This window comes from Meles meles, chromosome 4, assembly GCF_922984935.1.
Source record: "Meles meles chromosome 4, mMelMel3.1 paternal haplotype, whole genome shotgun sequence".
Lineage (NCBI taxonomy): Eukaryota > Metazoa > Chordata > Mammalia > Carnivora > Mustelidae > Meles > Meles meles.
Genome location: NC_060069.1, coordinates 130,126,193 through 130,136,737, shown reverse-complemented (window position 1 = coordinate 130,136,737; position 10,545 = coordinate 130,126,193).

The window sequence follows — 10,545 nt, the reverse complement described above, 5'->3', positions numbered from 1 at the left end:
AATTGATTCAATAGGAAACATCTATCTTTAACTTTCAACTACCCTTTTTCCAAACTTATTTTTTCTCTTCCCTTGGTAGTACTATCTCCAGGTAACCAGTTTTTATGCCTATTCCACAGCATGGCTTTTTTTTTTTTTTTTATTCCTATGGGTAATTTTTTTTTCATCAATACTTATTTTATTCTTCCTCCTCCACATTTAAAATTGTCTTGGCTTCTTAACACCCAGCATATGTGCTTTGAAAGCAGCTTGTCTGTGAACTGGTGTTAGTCAACTGAGGTAAGAAGCTTGGGTCAGAATGGAAATCTACTGGGTCATTAAGAACACCATTTAGTTCACCTGTCATTCTTTTAACAACTTCACCCATGAAAGAAGATGGGCATTTATTTATATCCTTTAACAAGTTTCTTATCGTTACAGAAGGAAAATAGTTTTCAGACTGCAACAGATCCACAGACCTGGCCTCCAGTGTTAAAGTATTACTAATTTTTATCTACTAAAAATATGGTCTAGGGGCGCCGGGGTGGCTCAGTCAATTGAGCATTGGACTCTTGGTTTGGGCTCAGGTCATGATCTTCCAGTGGAAAGATCTGCCCTGCACTGGGTTCCACACTCAGTTCAGAGTCTGTTTTCCCTCTTCTCCTCCCTCTGTCCCTCCCCCTGCTCCTGTGCATGCTTTCTCTGTCTCTGTCACTCTCTAAAAATAAATAAACACATCTTTTAAAAAGAGGTAAATAAAGGGCGCCTGGGTGGCTCAGTGGGTAAGCCACTGCCTTCGGCTCAGGTCATGATCTCAGGTCCTGGGATCGAGTCCCACATCGGGTTCTCTGCTCAGCAGGGAGCCTGCTTCCCCCCCCCACCCTCTCTCTCTCTCTCTCTGTCTACTTGTGATCTCTCTCTGTCAAATAAATAAAATAAAAAATCTTAAAAAAAAAAAGAGGTAAATAAGCCATGGTTTATAGAACAGCAACATCAGCATCACATAGGAGTGTGTGAGAATTGCAGTATCTCAGGCCACATTTGAGTCAGAATCTGAATTTTAATAAGATTCCCAGGGGATTCATATGTATAATAAATTTTGAGAATCAGTGATCTACAGTATACCTTAAAAAGGAAACAAGCTGATAGAAAAATTTATGCATATTCTGGTTGACATGTTAACAGAGGAATTACACTTCCTAAATGTAGTACAATAATGGCATAATATTAGGAAGCATGAACAGAATACCATTTTTATACATAAAGCATACCAACTGTTCTACTTATTGACCATGTGACATTAGGTTAGTAATTCAATCATAATGTGTTTCATTTTCTTACAAAGGAAAGTTAATAATACTTACATTTTGGAGTTTTCAGAAGAGTTAGTTCTAATGTGAATAAAGCACCTAGTACAGGTCTGAGGTCTTACAGATGCTAAATCTAGAGTTTCTTATGATATTGGAAAGTAAGCCAATTTGGAAGACAGGCCCCAGGCAAGGGTAGTCATTTGATTTATCATTCAGGAGTTATGCTGTCACTTAAAAACAGTGAGCTGGGGTGCCTGGGTGGCTCAGTGGGTTAAGCCGCTGCCTTCGGCTCAGGTTATGATCTCAGGGTCCTGGGATCGAGTCCCGCATCGGTCTCTCTGCTCAGCGGGGAGCCTGCTTCCCTCTCTCTCTCTCTCTGCCTGCCTCTCTGCCTTGTTGTGATTTCTCTCTGTCAAATAAATAAATAAAATCTTTTAAAAAAAGAACAAAAAAACAGTGAGCTGATGTTTAGGAGATATGGATTCTTGTTCAAGTTTGCCATTTGCCCAGCAGGCTGATCTATCATCATGGACCTAAATTTTCAATGCTTTAGTTCTCTTATATATAAAAAAGAGAGTTTAAAACAAACAAGATTAAGACCATTTGACATTTATATTTTTTGAACCTTATAATTAAGCAAAAGTTTACCTTTTTAATTATATCAGTAATTTTAATATGTTGAGTTATATTAAATTGGATCTCGAAGAGCTGAAATTATATAAAAGGGCTAGAAATCTGTAATGATTCTCTTAACTCTTAATTTTGGTCTACTCTTCTTCTATCTGAACATTTTATTTACATGATAGGAATGACATAGCCAAGTATTGAATATATTGCTTTAAATTCTCTGTCATATCAATATTACACAATTTATCAAGCCAGTGGGTCATGCCTCCCTTTTCTTTCATATTTTGACCTACAAAACCTCTATTCAGTGTCTCCTTGTTGACTTGTTTTGCAATATAAAACACATTCCTAGCACTGGCTTTTCTGAGACTTTCCTACCAATGTTAGTGCTACCTTCTTATGTTTAGAGAACATAAGATAGCTTTTCCTAAGTTCTACCTTCATTTTCTCTGAGAAGAGATTTCTACCTGCTATATTACCCTGTTGTTGTAGGAGAGGAAAAACAGCTTTCCCTCTACTCTTCTAAGTTCTTGGCTGAGAACTTTGTAATAAAGATTAACAAGAGAAAAAAACAAAACCAGAATTTTATTAACATGTAAACTTCAGGTATATACGGAAGAGACCCTGGGAAAAATGAGTAACTCTCTGAGGCAACCTAAGATACTAGCTTAAATACCATCTCCTGCAAAAGACAAAAGAAAGTTGTAGGGAGGCCAGTTATGGTAAGGTTACCAGGAAAGTTCAGATTTTCCCGGTAAGGTAAGAGTAGGATTTCTTATGCTTAAGCAAGGTCTTCTCCATTGTTAAGATTTTCTTGTGATTTAGAGCTGTCTTCTCTTCCAGTTACAGAGAGACATCCTTACAAATGGAGATCTCCTTTGTAAATGTAAATTTCCCTACCAATAGATTAGTTCTACTTTGTTTTTAGAGTTTCTCCTGTGTCTGCTCTTACTCAAAATAACCCTTCTGCCAAAGAGGCATATTTTCAGGTGGCATATTCTGATACCCTTTACTGTATTTTTCATATTTTACCCATAGGAACCATCTGCAGATCCTTTTCTGCCCCCCAAGAATTAGCAACTATCATGAACTGAAAGCAGTAGTACGGCTACATTTTTTTAGACTCTAAAAATACAGGGTGTTGGGGGAGACTTTAATTGACAAAAACTGAGGTATGCTGTAGATATTTATTTTACCGGGTGTAGAGAGCAAGATGGACTCCTTCATGTCAAGCAGGGGCCTGTGTCAAGCAATGACAGAAGAAGTTAAGGGCACTGCACCTACCAGATACCATTAAGACCAGCACCAGCTGATAACATCTCAGAAGTGTTTAACAGAGTAGGTCTGCAGGGTTCCACAACCGATTAAATCCCTTTAGTAACAGAGGATTCTTGCAGCAAACTGTCAACCTCCTCAGATATTGACCTGTCCACCACTTCAAAGGGCAGCTGCTCTGCCCAATCCATCTCCCAAGAGAAATGAGATCCTTCACTCCTTGAACATCATAAACAGTAATGCCAAGAACTGACCCAGATCTGACCAAGGCTTTTTCTCAACTGTACGCCCACAACGGATTCTGTGTTTGGTTCATTAACTTTCTACACCCTGTGCTATCTTGTCTGTTATGTGATTTGTCTTGTGTTCAGCTTTTTGTGCAGTGTAAAAAGCCAACTTAACCACGTAGTGAAATGTCATTGACTTTGGAATCCTGAACCTGCTTTATAATTATATTAACCTTGCTTTATGACTGAATAAGTTGACATCGTGGAAAGATACAACTCATGTGTGCACCTTCCTAGTATGTTCATGACAACAACTCACAAGGTCTCTAAAATCTTCTGATTAGAATGCATAAGCCATAGGTCATGGCTGCTCATCCATCCTACTGAACAAAGCAAGTCACATGATCAATAACAAAGAAAATGGAAGAAGGGACAAAATAATATCAGATACTACTATCATCTATGAGAGCCACAAAAGGGTCATGATTACAAGAGTAAGGAGAAAATAAAGCAGGATTTGTACTGCATATGGAAATAGTGAAAATTGAGTCTAAGGGATCTATTTTTTTTCTATAATTCTAGACTACATGCCATTCATGAAACTTTATATTTAATTAATCTCTGGAGATATATATATATATACACACACACATATATATATGTATTTTTACATTATGCATAACTTTAGAAATTTGATGACTAATACAATATTAGTCAGTCTTATAGTTCAATAATTTTTCTACTACAGTGAACTAAATCTAGATGAATGCTACTATAAAGAATAATGAGTAAAGAGATAAATGGATATAGGAGAGTCTATAGAACATAGAATTAGTGAAAAATCTAGTATTACCTATAGTTTATCTTATATGTATAGTCTTGGAAAGGTCATGTCCTATATATTGACTAAAATTTCTCAAGAAGTCTCATGATCTACCCCTTGTGAGCTGGAGAACCAGGAAAACTGGTGGTAAAATTTAGTCAAAGTCTTAAGGTCTGGGAACCTGGAGGCCAATGGTGTTAAGTCCCATTCCAAGACTAAAGGTCTATGAATTGGGGAGCTGCCAGTTTTCTCAGATTTCAAAGGCCCCAGAACTTTGATATACAAGGGCAGGAAAAGATGGAGAAAGAATTCACTTTTCTTTTGACTTTTTGTTCTATTCAGGCCCTCAACTGGTGAACTGTAAGTCTTTACTCAGTCTACTGATACAAATGCAAATCTCTTCCAAAAACCTACTTGCAGACACACCCAGAAGTAATGTTTTACCAGCATTCCAGGCATCTCTTAGCTCAGTCAGATAGGCACATAAAATAAATCACCATACTTCCCAAACTACTAAAATCACCCTCAATATACAGCCTGCGAGAAGCTACCACAAGCTAATTTCCTTGAAAGTCTGAGCTGCAGCTGCATAGAGCTACACTTCCAAATTTCTAGCTTCCTTATACTTTTATTTAAGGCAAACTTCAGGTAGGAAATGTGGTTTTATAAGAAGCTGGGATGAGAAAGAACAATAAATAATGTCAAGATGAGAGAAAATGCAAAAAAAAAGAAAAAGCAATTCTTGGGGTTCTGGTCTCAGGGTGCTTATGGTTACCTAATGGCACTGATTATCCTTATACGGCATGCAAATAAATTACTAATATTTTCCACTTTTTTTTGTTGGGCAGAGCCTATATAAACATAACTTATAATATAAATAATAAAATTATACTAAATACAGATTAGCCAAATATAGATGAAATTATTTTTAAAATATGAGGATTTAAAAATCTGTAAACAAGAAATAAAATCTCACAAATGTTTCTACCTCCAGTTTTCCCCATGTACCTATTCATACTCTTGCCATATTGCTTTAGCCATATTGCCTTAGCCATATTGCCAAAATCTTTTAGGTTTCTCATATCTTTTTTAATCTGTTTCATGCTATTTAATTTATATGGATCACTCTTCTTAATTTTTCCACCAGTCCAAGTCTTAGACACCTGGTAAGACCCAGATAAAGCCAGGATCAAATGTCACCATCTCAGAGAAGTATCCCCAACCTTCCTGTCAGTGTTGACAACTTCCTTTGCTGGACTCCCACATAGGCTACATAGATATAGATAGATAGATAGATAGATAGATAGATCAATAGATAGATAGATTGACAGATAGATCTATATCCATCCAGTTCCAACACCAGTTTTGACATGTGTGTTCTCCCCTACACCACCAAGCAGTTGTCCAACATCAGATGGATATCCTACAATTTATCTCAATTCTGACACTATGTACCTGGATATTAAAGGCTCAGTCTTACAAGACTATTTCCTCAACCCTACTTCAGATGCCAATTGCAAGTTCACGTTGTCACCTGTGCTTCTGACCAAACCAGCTATAGATCAGAGGTTCCAATGAACTCCTAGGATATGATGGATTTGCTAGAGCAGCTCACAAAACTCAGAGAAACATTTTACTCAATGGATTACTGGTTTATTATAAAAGGATAACTTGGGAACAACTAGATAGAAGAAATGCATAGGGTAAGGAATGCTGGAAGGGGTTATGTAGCTTCCGTGCCCTCTTAGGCCATTCTCCCAGCTCTTTCATTTGTTCACCAAACTGGATATTCTCCAAACCACATCGTTTTGGGGTTTTAGGGAGGCTTCATTACAGTCATGACTGATTTCAATCACTGGCCATTGCTGAGTGAACTAAACTTCTACCCTTCTCCCCTCCCCAGAGTTGGGGATAAGACTGAAAGTTCCAACCTTCTAATCACATGGTTGGCTCCACTGGCAACGAACCCCATCATCAGGTGCTTTCATAAATTTACCTTATTAATATAACAAAGGACATTTTTATGTCTCTCATCATCTAGGAAATTCCTAGGGTTTTAGGAGCTGGACATTGGAAACAGTGGATGAGGACCAAATATATATTTATTATTATTAGTCACAATATGACAATATGATATATATAATACTGATATGACATTAAAATACACAATATAATACTAAGGCACCTGGGTGGCTCAGCTGGTTAAGTTGCCAACTCTTGATTTTAGCTCAGGTCTTGATCTCAGTCAGGGTTGAGAGATTGAGCCCTGCATCCAGCTCCCCACTCAGGTCTGCTTGAAATTTATTCCTTCTCCTTCACCCCTGCTTGCTCTCTTATTTTCTCTCACATAAAATAAATAAATATTAAATAAATAAATAAATAAATATTTATATATGTGATTGTATATGTAAATATATATAAATATATAAGTATATATAAATATATAAGTATATATAAATATACATATAATATTGATTCTAATTACATATTTGGCTATTTCCATTATGACTGTGTTCTGCTAGTGTAGTTTATTTATGTAGCTGGCATTCAAAAACGTTTGATTAATGAGCAAGTAACTAAAAATTGAGTTGTTTTATGACCATTAGCTGAGTATATTGACAAAGTATGTATACTGAAAACTCTACACAAGTAGTATATAAAGTCCTCCATGCTTAAGTTTTCCATGCTTAACAGTTCATGTTTTCTTTATTTTCTATTTACACAGAGTTGTTTCTACCATTTCAAAGCTAAGCTCTGGGTCTAATAATCTGATCAGAGGGAAAAGAACTAAGAAATAAATAGGAAAGGCAATGGTTTATGTGGGCATATCTACTGGAAATGTACTCTATATTGACTATTAAATTTTAAATATACTAGATATTTTGTTTCATTCTTGCCTTCTTTTTCAGAACTATTACTTACTTCATGTGATTTTTTTCACCCAATTCTTTGAATCCTAAGACACAAGATCTTGGATTTGGTCTAGGTTTACTCAGTGAACTACAGTGATTATTCTAAGAATAAAACAAAAAGTACATAAAAGGGATAATGCAAACACTTATTGTACAATCCCTCTACAGTCTAGAGAAAGTAGACCTTTATGCTTTCTGAGATCAAGAAATTTAAGAACAAGGTATATCTGGATATGTTTATGGTCATATTTTTGGCATACAAAGAGAACTTACAAGAAAATTTAGCACAACAGACAAAGATCCAATATAAAAAATGGAGAAAGAAGGGAAAGAAGATTTCTAATATCATTTGATCACTTGGATATAGTAATGCCTGAATCTACTATTCAACTCCAAGACTATGTTGCTAAGTGACTTTATAAATTTCTTTTGGGGTTAAGCTGGTTTGGGTTTGTTCTTGCTTCTGCTGTGAGTTTTCATCATACCGCTTCCTGTTTCTTTTCATTAGCAATGTTCTCCTAGAACAAATAACATAATTGATATATTTCACATTCTAGAACAGAGTTATTAGCATTGAAGATTTTTTTTTAATCCATAACTCGGGCTTCATCCCAGACAGACTAAACATTATTTATTAACCACTAAATTCCATAGAACCTACAGTTAAAGGAACCTTGATGTCTTCCAGCCTATTCTTGGAACAAATTTAACAATTTCACCCATACCTTGGGGAGATGGATCGCTAACTTAAGTCTGCATCATCAACTGGGAGTTCCCAACTTCACATTCTAGACTATGTCAATGATAAGGATGGCATAGGAATTTCTGCATATATTGACTCCATATCTGCATTCTTGTAATTTCTGACTTCAGAAAGATACTGAGTAAGCATCATCTTTCTTATATTTGACAACTCCTCACATAATCTGATACAGCTACTTTCTTTTCTCTTGTGTTTTCTTCTGAGTTAAATTTATTTCTTCAACTATTTCTCTTGAGTAAAATCAAGACTACCTACTATTTTCCTTTATTCCTATGATGCTCTCTGTTTTGATTAGGTCATTTTCCCCATAAAATATTTTACCTTGAATCAAAATCAATTTGCAAAATGCTTTTCTGGCTGGCTTAGCATATAATGAAAACATTCCTAATCGTGACTATGATACTACGTAATTATTGGTGCAATCACTCTGTGTTATATTTTAGGATGTTTTTGAACACTGTTGAGCTGTGGTCAACTAAAACCCACATATCATTTAAACACAAATTGCTGTAAACATTGAACTTTACTAACATGAAAATGTAGAGAACTAAGCTATCTATCTACAATTTGCTTCTCTGCATCTTTTGTTAATCATAAACTATTTAGCACTATTATTTTGAAGGTCCTTAGCAGAGTATTTTACAAAAACAATTTAACCTAAGTTGACTGAAATAATTACAGTAAGAGTACTGTAATCATACAAATGAGTAGTGAATTGCCTTTTCATTCATAACTAAACTGCCTAGTTCCATTTATTTCATTAAATGAATCAAATAGGTTAATACCTTCGTAGACCCCAAATATCATGTTATATCATATTCTGAGAGCTAAATTTTCATCAACATATATTTTATATGTTTTCTGGTGGTAGAATTTAAATATGCTAATTTTAGAAAATCTGGAAGGGACACCCAAAGGCATGAATTATTTATAACTAATAGAGTAGAACATTTTATGTTTTAGTAATCAGTCATTAAGAGTTTTTTGGACTTTTTAAAAATATTTTATTTCTATGTAAACCCAAGGGGCCTGTAAAACAAGACTTGTGGCTGCTCTGAGGGCCCGTTAGTATAATTCCAAAAATGTCAGGATAACAGATCTTTTTGTCTATGTAGCTCCTGGGTGAAGTTCAGGAAAGTCCTTGGATCTTTTGTTAGTCAGTGGGAGCTGAGAGTGATAAATGCAGGCTGACTACATGTCTGTGTGCACCGAACTCCATGGTGGTCTGTAGTCCTAATGTATATCTCATAATACCAAGATTTATGAGGTGTACCTGGACCAGGAGAGGTAGTTCCTTGGCGCAAAACCAGATCCATCCCTGTGCTGAATTTCATCAACCTAATGCATGCCAGGTTGAGCCTGGATGGTAGCAGTGGAGCATCCAGATGGCCTGAAATAATCCTAATGATGCTTAGACTGTGATCCACAAGCTTGTATCTCATGGTCATGCGTTCTGGGGACCAGAAATTGACACCTCCTTTGGAGAGTGTTTCTGGTCATGCTGCTCTGTCTCCTGACCATGCTGACTTCCTTCTGACTCTTTACACATTTACACCTTATTTTATTTACACTTGTGGCCTCTACATCTCTCCCTTTTATTAATATAAAGCATGATGAAAATTTTTCTATGTAGTAGTCATGCCTTTGTACCCTAGAAAGTACAGCATGCAATAGAAGGAAAAGAGATCTTTTTTCTCATAAAAACATCAATCACTAACCCCATCACATTTGGAGATAACAACTTACAAAGTAATTAGAATATAATTTCTCTCATTTTCATTGTTTTAGATTTTACTTTTTATTTTAATTGTCTTTGTCTAGAATAGGGATTTCTGCCACTATTGGCCAGATGACAGGAAAATGTTGAAAATGTGTTAAAAAAGGACACAGAGTATTTTACATAAATGCTAAGACTCTTCTAATACCAGAATATTCTGTACTATTTGAAGTGCACTCTTGTAAGTTCTAGTCTATCTAGAACAACTCAGTATTAGAGAAATACATATTTCCCATAATAAAGAAACCTTGCACAGAGAAGGTGTCCTTTAGAGATAAGAAGTGTGTCTTCCCAAACATACCATTCTGCTGAGGCTCTGACTGACAAGGAATATGTTCATGAATATGTAGGTTTATATTTTTTTATCATATATAATGAATCAGATGAGTATAATACATTGTAACTATCCTGTTACACCCTCCAAACTTCTGGCCTCTGTTTTCTTTCTGGCTTCTAATGTTGTGTGTTTATATTTGAGGCCAGCCTGATCCATCCTCCTTTGCAGATTAAAAAAAAAGTTTTTTCTGGTTGAATTGTATTTTATTTATGATTAAAATTCATATTTTGTATCTGAATCTCATTATTTTCTTATCCTGGGTAATCCTTTTCTATATTCAGAATCTGGCATTTACTAAGTACAGAAATATTGCCTTTTACTACATATTTAATTACTGGTTTATTCAACTTCTCTTTTCTTTCAGCATTAATAGTAATATTCTGAACTTGGGATTTCTGTTTTCTTTTAGGTATCTTTATCATCTCTTCCATCATCATTTTTAATTCATATCTTTTCCCCATCTTTGATTTTTAATGACACTTCTGTGTTTTACTTCTTCTTGGTAAATATTCACT